At 42.5% G+C, this 11,005-nt stretch overlaps 1 pseudogene; it reads right to left on the bottom strand.

Annotated features, from left to right (window-relative positions):
* Positions 1-9,076: 9,076 nt before the first annotated feature.
* LOC116886971 lies at positions 9,077-10,645 on the bottom strand (annotated as a pseudogene).
* Between the last annotated feature and the right edge of the window lie 360 nt (positions 10,646-11,005).

Genomic DNA, 11,005 nt, shown 5'->3' with positions numbered 1-11,005 from the left:
TGCCCCATGTTTGTTTGACCTATCTGTACAGGACGTGCTTGATCACGTGTAGGTGGGAGGTATGTGGGCAGGAAGTACTTCAGCATGTAAGCTTCCCCCTGATTGGACCTGATGGGAATGCAGTGGCCCTGTGGGTTTGCCATCTTTAGTCCCTGCAAAACATAACTTTCGGCCATTTTCTGGGAACCCTGGAATGGTCCTGGCCAGAGCCCATTTAATGAGATCTTCCTTCAAATTTGGCCTAAGATTGTGGCAGTGGTCTTATTCTCGACCAGTGGAAATAAAAGTATTTGTCAGTACAATTATTCTCCTAAACAATTTCAGGAGTATGTTATAAAAATGGAATATTCAGGCTGTGTAGCTTTCTGGAAATTTTAAAGATTAGGTTTATTTATTTATTAGGAATCCACAATACCAAAGTGGTAAAATATAGTTCCCCCACAATCCCTTGACCATCAGTTTCCAAGGTGAATTAACTATTTACGATTATTCTCAATCACTGTTCTCTGAGGTAGGAGACATTACGGTAGCAGAATCTGTGTGGTTGGAAATTAGGGAAGCATTATAATTAACTTGTAATGAAAAATATTGCTTTCAAGCCATAGCATTTCCTAAGAGTGTGAAGAACTTAGAAAAGTAAACACATTATGAACTTTTAAAGCCAACAATCCTTATAATAATCTATTCTTTTAAAATGGGAGCTTTCATTGCCCTTTCAGAGTTTTGGGTGTAGCACCCAGCAGTTCATAGAACTAAAACATGGGAGGTGACGCTAATGGGTTTTCTTTTCCCTTCTTAGTTTGACTTTATATAATGCTATATGAGCTAAACAATCATATACCACTTTAGTAGAAAATTATACATAGGGTACTTTTAAATCTTTCTGATATGGAGTACAAAACGGTCACAACCTGAAGTGGTTAAAAAGTAAATTCATATTGTAAATGTATGTTGACTAGTTTTCCAAAGTTGAATGTCTGTTTAACTTGGACAAATAATAGGAGGTTTTCTTTTTTGTGAGAGACATATTTATAAAATTACATCGTTGTTATGGTACAATGTTATCAAGGTTATTATTCAAATCAAATTAGGTTGTGAATAAAGCAAATTGAAAAGTATAATTTAAAAATGTAAATCACCACATTCTACAGCTTTATGATATTAAGAACACATGATTTAGAGTCACTGGTTTTTAGAATGAGAATGTTCCAACTTTATATCTCCATATGATGCATAAATATCAAAATTCACTAGGAATTTTGTCTAAAAATCCTGGATATTCCACCAAGATAATTTAACACATGTCCCACCAAAATAGTGCATATTCTTTCACATGTTTGTCGTATTTTATGTATGAAAATCTAATCAATTTCACTTGTTTATTTTATAAAGTAGCTAAGGAGACCCAGAGAATGGAAGAGAATGGTAAGACAGACAGGGACCAGTGGAAGAAAATCAAGGGTGCATGCCCACTCATTTGCTCAGTTGCTCTGTTTGTCTCAATGAGGATTATGTGTGCACCACAGTCCCCTGGCCGTTGCAAAAGGCAGTCTCAAGAGCAAATACAACATCAGCCCTCCCAAATGCCAATGCTCATTTTATCACGTTGTCTGTTTCCACAATGATGCTATATTCCGTTTTCATTGAAAAGGATCATGGTGGGGTTGAGATTTAGCTCAGTGGTAGAGCGCTTGCCTAGGAAGTGCAAGGCCCTGGGTTCGGTCCCCAGCTCCGAAAAAAAAAACCAAAAAAAAAAAAAAAAAAAAAAAAAGAAAAGGATCATGGTAAAGATGCAAATGAGAATAAAGAGAGCAAAGGCAAGGCTGAAAAAGAAAGAAACCACAGAAACTTTCTTTAAGAATATAAACACGTCGATTCCTCTGTCTCCTGTGTGAGATACGTGTCGACCCGGGATCCCGCTAAGACCCGGGATCTCGTTAATAAAGCTACCTCGTGCTTTTTACATCAAGAATGGCTACTGTGATTCCTGGGGCACCCCACCCCGCGATCGAGCGAGACACGCCCCGCTTAGAGGTACGCCTTTCATTTGGGGGCTCGTCTGGATCGGAGCGTGACCCCTGAACCCGAATGCCACTTGGAGGTACGCTAGTGTGAGTGCTGGAAAGCGGCGCTGTCTGTGAGTGTGTGTGAATTAAGTCCTGTAGTCTGTGTTTCTCGGTACCGGTTTAAGGTCTTAGTGCACTGTCTGGGCAGATGAAGGATTCCTGCCCTGTGCACGGGTGGAAGAAGGTTCCCCACCCCGTAGAACAGGCGCCTGTGAGTAGATGAAGGATTCCTACTCCGAATAGTCTTTTTTCTTTCTTTTTTTCCTTTTTAGAAAGCGCACAGGGGGACGCCCCAATCGCGCAGGCTCTGGGACGAGTGAGAGACGTTCCGCGAGCCAGCCTTTGTCGGGAGGACCCGGCAACTAGCAGTCAAAAAGATCTGACTGTGACTTGACTTTGGAGGTCGCGTTCGGCTGCCTATTTAAGTATAGGCACGGACAAGTGTGCTTAGATGTGTTAGTGTCTGTTGTCTGTATTCTGTTTCTGTGTTTGGTATCCCAGAAGCAGCTAAGGTTAAGCTGCAGTTTGGGCCAGGTACTGAAGGTACCAGGCATTTGTGGAAATTGGTTATAGGATGCTTTGTCTTGGTCTTGTTTGTCTGGATTGTTTTCTGTGGTATTGTCCAGTGTCTTTTTGACTTTTGTTTCGTGTTTGAATTTGGACTGACGACCGTGTTTAAAATCTTGGACCGACGACTGTGTTTGAAATCATGAAACTGTTTGCTTTGTTCGTCAAAGAGTTTTACTTGGTCCTGTTGGTGCTTAAGTTAAAAGTTAAAAATAATTTGCTTGAGAGAAATTGTTTTCTGCCAGGAGTTTTATCTTTCTCTCTTGAGCCTCCTCCCCAAGGAGAGATGCCCCAGGTTGGGGGGCAGAGAAGCCCCTAAAATAGTTTCAAAGAATCTACAACAAGTTGTAAAGAATTTTGTTTTGTTTTTGCCAGTCAAAATTTAGAATTCAGGCTTTGGCGGTGGCCAAGGTCAGGATTAATGTTTTCTTTTCCATGGGCCTTTTAAACCCAGTGAGACAGTTTGGTAAAGGGCTACTACTGAGGTCCTGATAGCCCCAGGTGAACTGGTTACGATTCTTTTGTCAGCCACCTGGCATCTAGCAACCAGGTTCTAACCATCTCTCCATCCGTTTGTTATTAGTTGTTACTAAAAGCCTAGTGTCATTTGGAGGCTGGTTCTCTTGAGAGGCAAAGCCACGGAGCTGACACTGAAGAGAGATACTCCTTGAGGGAAAATCTAAGCTTGTGCTTATTTATACAATGGCCTTTTTGTCCAAGAAGTCCTCCTGGTTTAGCTGTGTGACTAAATGCTGTTTGCCCTCTTCACAAGATTCTCTTGTTTTCTCACCATCCCACTTGAGATGCTTGTTAGTAACTGTTACAGGTCTTCTTTACCACTGAGGAAAGACAGAATCCTGCTGAGGCCAGAAAGAATGTTCCAGACATGGGTGGAAGGCCCTCACTCCTGACTGTTGATTTCAATACCCCTGAAGGTAGGGAGTGCTCCGGGTCTGTCCCCAGCCTCCAAGGGTGGGTCTCCTAGGGGCTGGAAAATGCCCCACCAATCTGGCTAAGATAAGGAAAAGATATGAAGAGAAAGTTACAGAAACTTGAAGGGTTAAGCTAAGTTGCTGAGAGCTAGTATAAGTTAGAAAGAGAAAAGAAGGTAAAAAGAGCAGAAAGCTAGGGAAGAAAGGAGACAAAAAGAAGAGGAAGCTAGAGAGCTAAAGAGAGATAAAAGACAAGAGAGGAACGTATACTGGCCACAGTAGTTAGGGAACCTAGGAAGACAGTACCTGGCAACAGAAGAGAATTCCTGGCTAAAGATCAGTGTGCCTAATGCAAAGAAAAAAAGACACTGGGTCAGGGACTGCCCCAGAAAGAACAAGAGGGGACACTGAGAGCCTCTCGTCCTGGAGTGCTGGCTATGAGAGATAGGAGGGAAGCCTGCCCAGTTGTTTTATGGATACAGGGACCCAATGCTCTGTGCTCCTATGCCCAGTGGGCCAGTATCCAAAGACCTTGGGTACAGGGGCTACTGGCAACGAACAATACTTATGGACTGCCCGAAGAACAGTGGACCTTGGCGTGGGCCGGGTAACCCACCCACTAGTTCATGGTCATCCCTGACTGCCCCTATCCCTTGCTCATGAGAAAATTGCTCTCCAAAATGGCTTGCGTGGGCTGAAATGGCTGGGCAAGGCCATGTGTATGCATATCTGCAGACTGTGTATGTGGAGCCAGCCGGGCACTAACAATTATCACCCAATCCAGGACTTAAACTGTGATAGAGTGGCTGATGTTTTGACTTTGAATAGAATGTCCCAAAAGATGGGACCACTGGTCAGCTGCCATGGACTAGATTCTCCACTGGTTGGGGACAATCTGGTCAACTTGCTGCCCAATCCTGACCTGGAGCCACTGCAACACGAGTGTCAAGCACTGTCAGAAGCCCATGGGTGGAGGAAGGACCTCTGCGACTGGCTGATTGACCCCTGCTGAAAGCCGAGGACCTTGTCTACAGACGGGAACAGTTCTCTTCATGAATGAAGGTCAGAGACAAGTGGGTGCTGCCATGGTGGACAACACAATGTCATCTGGGATGGCTGAACCTCAACCCCCCAGTACATCAGTGCCGCAGATGCCTTTGCCAACTCTTGGATGCCCTGGTGAAGTCAACAACTGTGAGTACTATTCATTGCTCAGGATATCAGGAGGGAAGAGATTCAGTGGCATGGGGCAATAACGAAGCAGATCAAGTGGCTCGAAAAATGGCTATGCAGGAGCCTATCCTGGTTGCAGGCCTGCAAGAGACAGCCACTAAGAACTAGGATCGGACTAAGGGATGGCCTCACTTAGAAAAGGCCCAAATTGCTTAAAAGACAAAGGACAATGGCACACTTGAGGGGAAAGCTATACTCCCCAGAGAACTAAGAAAAGACTCACTTTGCCAAATACAGAAATGGACTCATTTGGGAGATAAGAAGTTTGTCCAAGTAGTTAAGGTGTATGTAACAGACTTTAAGATTTTAGCCAGAGAGACAGTAGAAAGTATAAGGTATGTCAATAAGTGAATGCTTAGCAAGCAAACAGGGCAAAGAGACCTAGAGAGTTTAGTGAAAAGTGGAAGTGAACTTCACTGAGATAAAACCAGAAAAATATAATCACAAGTATCTCCTAGTGCTTGTAGATACTTTTTCAGGAATAGATATAGAGAGGCTTTCCTCACCAAACAAGAGGGCCTCTGCAATCATCAAGAAGATACTGGAAGAAATCTTCCCCGGGTCTGGAATGCCCAAGGTAATCTGGTCAGACAACGGCCCTACTTTTGTTGCCAAGGTAAGCCGCGATCGGAGCGAGAGACACGTCCCCCGTTTAGGGGTACGCTCTTTCAGAAGATAGACTTGGTTTGATTTTAGGCAGAAAGCCATTTACTCACTGGGTAGAGGGACACTTTGTCACCGCATGTGCAGATGGCCAAAATGCCTATAGAAGTTGCAGTCCTTGCCAAGCAACCAGAGCTTCCAGGGACTAAGCCACTACCTAAAGACTATACATGGACTGACCCTGGACTCTGACCTCATAGGTAGCAATGAATATCCTAGTAAGAGCACCAGTGGAAGGGGAAGCCCTGGGTCCTGCTAAGACTGAACCCCCAGTGAACTAGACTGTTTGGGGAGGGCGGCAATGGGGGAGGGTGGGGAGGGAACACCCACAAACACCCATAAGGAAGGGAGGGGGAAGGGGATGTTTGCCCGAAACCGGGAAAGGAATAACACTCAAATGTATATAAGAAATATTCAAGTTAATAAAAAAAAAAAAAAGAATATAAACACGTTCTCAATTACGAATAGCATAAATGTAATTTTATTTGGCTGAAGTTCTCAATTAAGAAACACTGTAAATGTAATTTTTATTCACCTGATGTCATTGTTGTCTTGGAGACGTACTTCCCTAGTCTGCTAACCGAGGCCTAATCCTTGAACCTACTAGCCTGTACAATCTCATCTAGGCCTTGAATGTTTTCAGTCTCTAAGACTTAGTGATAAATTAGCTTACCATTTTGTAGTTCTTTCTGACTTTTGGCTGTTTGGCCAACTCAGCTTTTCTAGCTCAAAACTTCTCTCTTTGCTGCCTGCTTCAATCTGACTTCTCTCTTAGACTCTGACGTTTTGCTCTGCTTAGATTCAAACTTAACTCTGGCAATATGTTCTAAACTTTTAACTCCTTCTCATTCCATGGGTGCTCTGTCTTCACCTCTGTATAACTTGTTCTCTTTGTACAATTGTCAAAGTAATACTGCCTATTTCTTCTTCTCTGCATAGATCTGTCTTAAGTAACTTCTCTTTTTTCTCTCTTTCCATGAGAGTTGACCATATCCTAGTCTATCAAATCTTTCCCTTATTGGTCACTTTGCCATTCAATTAAATTTCACTTTCAAACATGGGTGCATCCTCCTACAAACTAAGTTTACCATCATTACTTGGAGGTAAAGGTGTTTACTAAGGACTGAGCCACACTCCAACTAGAAACAAGTATTTTTCACTAAATAACACAATCTTCGGGTTTATCGTATGATCAAATATCCTGCAACAAAACATGAAGTGAAATTCAAATTTTAAATGAAAACAATTGTGCATCCTGACCAAATGTGAATTGAATTCATATTGAGAATTCAAGGCTGATTTGAAATTTGAAAATTTGACTACACATTCTGCCTTATGTTTTTTAAAAGGCAAATCATGTGATCTGATCAGTCAATGTAAAAATATATTTCATAATATTCAACATCTATTCATAATAGAAACTAAGAAATTAGAAAATAGAGGGAAACTTTGTTCAGCTTAAAGGAATCTAGGTTTTTGTTCCATGCATTGGAAACAGACTATATCCTAAGCGAGGTAAACTAGACCCATGATATGCATGGTATATACTCACTGATATTAGTCATAAAGTACAAAATAGCCATGACACCCCACAGACCCTAGGAAGTCAAAGAAGAAGGAAGGCCCATGTGAGGTTGCTTAAAACCCACTTTGAAGGATGAACAAAATAATACTGGGAGGCAGATGAAGGGAAATATCCATGTGGGAAAGGGGAAGGAGAGAGGAAAGGGGGTAGGATCAGTTATGGGGCAGGAGGTGGGAGACAGGCCTAGAGGGCCAGGAAAATGAACTAATATTCTAGGTATGGGGAGCAAGGGAAATGCTAGAAAGTCTTAAAGACCCAGGATGGGGTACATTCCCAATACTCATAGTGGATGATTTCTGCTGAAATGCTCGACAGTAGGGTTATGGAACCTGAAGAGACCACCTCCAGTAGGCAGTCAGAACCCCTAGTGGACAGATTGGGTTACCAACTGACCTACAAAACATTCAACCCCAAATTGCTTTTCTTAAAAAGAAATACAGGGACAAAAATGGAGCAGAGCCTAAGGAATGGCTGACCAGTGACTGGCCCAACTTAGGATCCAACTCATGGGCAGGCACCAATTCCTATCACTATTACTGATGCTATGTTATGCTTGCAGACAGGAGCCTAGCATGACTGTTCTCTGAGATCCTCTACCAGCAGCTGACTGAGACAGATGCAAATACAGCCAAGCAATAAACTGAGGACTGGGACCCCTATGGAAGAGTTGGGAGAAAGATTGAAGGAACTGAAGGGGATGGCAAACCCATAGGAAGACCAATGATGTCAACTAACCTGGATCTGTGGGAGCTCCCAGAGACTGAGCCACCAACCAATGAGCTTACATGGTCTGGTCAGATGTCCCCAGCATACATGCAGCAGAGCACTGACCTCAGTGGGAGAAAATGTGGTGCCCAAGGGTGGGAGGATGCCCAGAAGTGGCACCTTCTCAGAGACAAAGAGAGGCTGGATGGGGAGAAGAACTCTCCAAGAGGGGACCGGGTGGCGGGAGGTAACATTTGGTTTGGAAATAAATAAGATAATTTATTAAAAAATAAATATTAAAGAATCATACTACCAGACTATAAAGGGTTATGAAGCCATAGCAATTAAGAGAATAAAAGAGTTGCATACAAACCAGCAAGTATATCAGTAGAACATCGTTGAGGGAGCATGATTTATTGCTCTCCAAGAAACAGGATGATGTAATTGAATAAACATCCATTTCAAAGCAATTAAAACATTCTTGACCTCCATCTTATATTATTTATAAAAGTTAATTTGAAATGTATTAAAAGCCTCTATATGAAAACCAGAAAGATTTGAGAATAATCCTTTGTGAAGATGTTGAACAGCATGGGCAATCAGAGGAATGCTAATTAAACTCCTAATGAGATAGCATTTCAATAAGGGATTGGCAATACCAAACCAGACAAATGTGTAGCAACTGAAATTTGCATACATTGCTTGTGTGAATGAACAATGCTATTGCAAATTTGGGGGCAAGTTTACAATCTTTTATACAGATTAAAAAATATGTACCTTTCATTTGTCAGTGTCCTTCCTAAGAGAGAATGAAGAAATGACCCATGCAAATCTATACATGAGTGTCCAGAGAATTTATATTCACAATAATAAATAAATCCAAATAAGAAATATCAATTTTTAAGGTATAGAAATGTGCTGTTTTATTACAAAGAATCTTACAAAATGAAAATGTCTCAAAATGGAAGCTAGGGTAACAACATGCACCTACAGAATTGGAGGAAGACAGGGCAATATAAGTTTTTCTGCTTGCCCAGGATGGGCGGGGAGTAATAATCAGAACCAATCTAAAAATGGCTGATGTTACCCAAGCCTGAAAAGAGATCTCAGAAGACCCAGTCACTCCTTCTGAAAAAGCTAACAAGGGCATCTTAACAGAGCTCCTAAGCGGGCATTTGGCAGTTCAGGATTTTGTATTCCTGTTGTTTTCTTTCCACTCGGACCCTACACAGTTCAAAACTAAGACCTGGAGTAGGACAGACAAGGGAGCTCTGGGAAGAGTTCTCCCAGCACCACTATCCTATGTGCTGGTCCCTGGTTCCTATCTAGTCCCTGGAGATCTTATAGTTAACATATTTTATATAATACATAGAGGAACAGAAAACATAAAATCTGAGAAATTGGGGGCAAGTGAGGGACTTGGGGAGAAGATGGAGCTTCAGGCCTTGCTCAGGCCAACTTGACTTCTTTTCTGACCCTTTGGGCTCTGGCTTCTCCTCCTTGATTTTCTCCTCTTCTGTGACTTCTTTTTTTCTCTTCAGGATCCTTTTTCTTTCTCATCCTGTGTTTTGACTCTTTTGACTTTTTCGAAGTTAGAAGAGTTCTTGTGACCACCTTCTCCCTCCTCATCAGAATCAGAGAATTCTTCCTCATAAGCAATGCGTTTGTCAGAAGAGCAGACAGGGCTTCATTTATCAGAGTCTTCCTCATCCTCATCACTGCTCTCTTCTGGGATGGCATCCTCTGGAATGGCCTGCATTTGGGTCCCAGGGGCATGGGGCAGCATTCTCAAGTTCTCAAAGAGCCACTTCTTGATCTTTTCCAGGTATTCATTGGTGTTATGGTTAGTCATTTTGGAAGGGCTGTTGTGAAGCTTGGAATCTGGTCCACAGTCTTCAAAGTAGTTATTGTACGGTAGCTCATTAGGGATCTCCATTTCCAGGGCCACAGCTGTTTCCTAAGTCCAGCACAGAGAGACATTATGGATGGTGTAGCCACCTCCTCTCAAGATTAGCATAGGCAAGTCAAAACGCTTCACCAACTCCACACACTTGGCATGCCCTTTGATGGTCAGACTGAAGCAACCTAACTGATCCCCAGAGGGAATCTGAGCCCCACTGTAAGACCACTGCTCCAGGTCGGAACATCTCCATTACTTTGGACATGACTGGCTTAAAGATGGCTTCATAAGACTCATCATCAATGCTGACTCGCACTGGGTAGTTAACTGCATAGTACTTCCCTTTGCCAGCTCCAATATCCTGTAGGTCTCCAGTTCCTGGGAAGTACTCTCCATATTTATGAAAGGACACAGTCGTGACCCAGTCTGTAGAATAGAAGACCTCTTTCATGCCATCGCCATGGTGAATATCAATGTCAATATACAGTACCCTCTGGTGATACTTTAGCAGTTCCGGGATGGCGAAGACGATATCATTGACGTAACAGAAGCCAGATGCTTCAGACTTCTTTCCATGGTGCAGCCCCCCAGCCCAGTTCACAGCCATGTCTGTCTGCTGCTTATTGAGTTTCACAGCACTTGCGACAGAGCCACCCATGGACAACTGACAGAACTCAAACAAGCCATCAAATACCGGACAGTCCTCACCCACGTTGAATCTCTGCCTCTGCTTGCTGTATTCAGACATATTATCTGGGTGAATTGAATGCAAGAATTTAATGTAGTCATCGCTGTGGTACTTGGTCATCTCCTCAGCATTGGCTTTGTGAAGACAATAGATTTCCACTTTCCGGTAGAGACCATAGTTGAGCAGCAAATTGTAAGTCATACGGATTCAGTGAAGGGTTTATTGGGTGCCCTTGTCCATAATAGTAGTTTCCAGCATCGTATAGTAGTAACAGACTTTCCTCTCGGTGCCCTGAGTCTGCGCCATCCTTCCCGCCGCCCAACCCTACCATCAGTCTCTCAATTTTTCAAAGATCAAAATTAAATAAAATATGAGATACGTTGTGAGAACAGTGTCCGGCTTTAGAATTGGGAAAGTCCTGATGGAATGTGTATGCAGAACTTTCTGTGTCATAGGAAACAAACCATAAATTTTCTACATCCTACTTATGGAACTATATCTGCTTACCAGAAGGCATGTAAGTGTAGAGGGCACACTTTAAAAAAATATAAAACTGTATCATATTTCAATTGAATGTCCCTATTTTTAAAGACATGATGACTTAGTATTTTTCCAGGCTATCAATCATAAACTTTGTTCACATTATACCTATTAAATAACTTTCTT

Source organism: Rattus rattus, chromosome 18 (genome assembly GCF_011064425.1).
Source record: "Rattus rattus isolate New Zealand chromosome 18, Rrattus_CSIRO_v1, whole genome shotgun sequence".
Classification (NCBI taxonomy): Eukaryota; Metazoa; Chordata; class Mammalia; order Rodentia; family Muridae; genus Rattus; species Rattus rattus.
The sequence above is the reverse complement of the archived record's forward strand: the minus strand, read 5'-3'. Positions and strand labels throughout refer to the sequence as shown.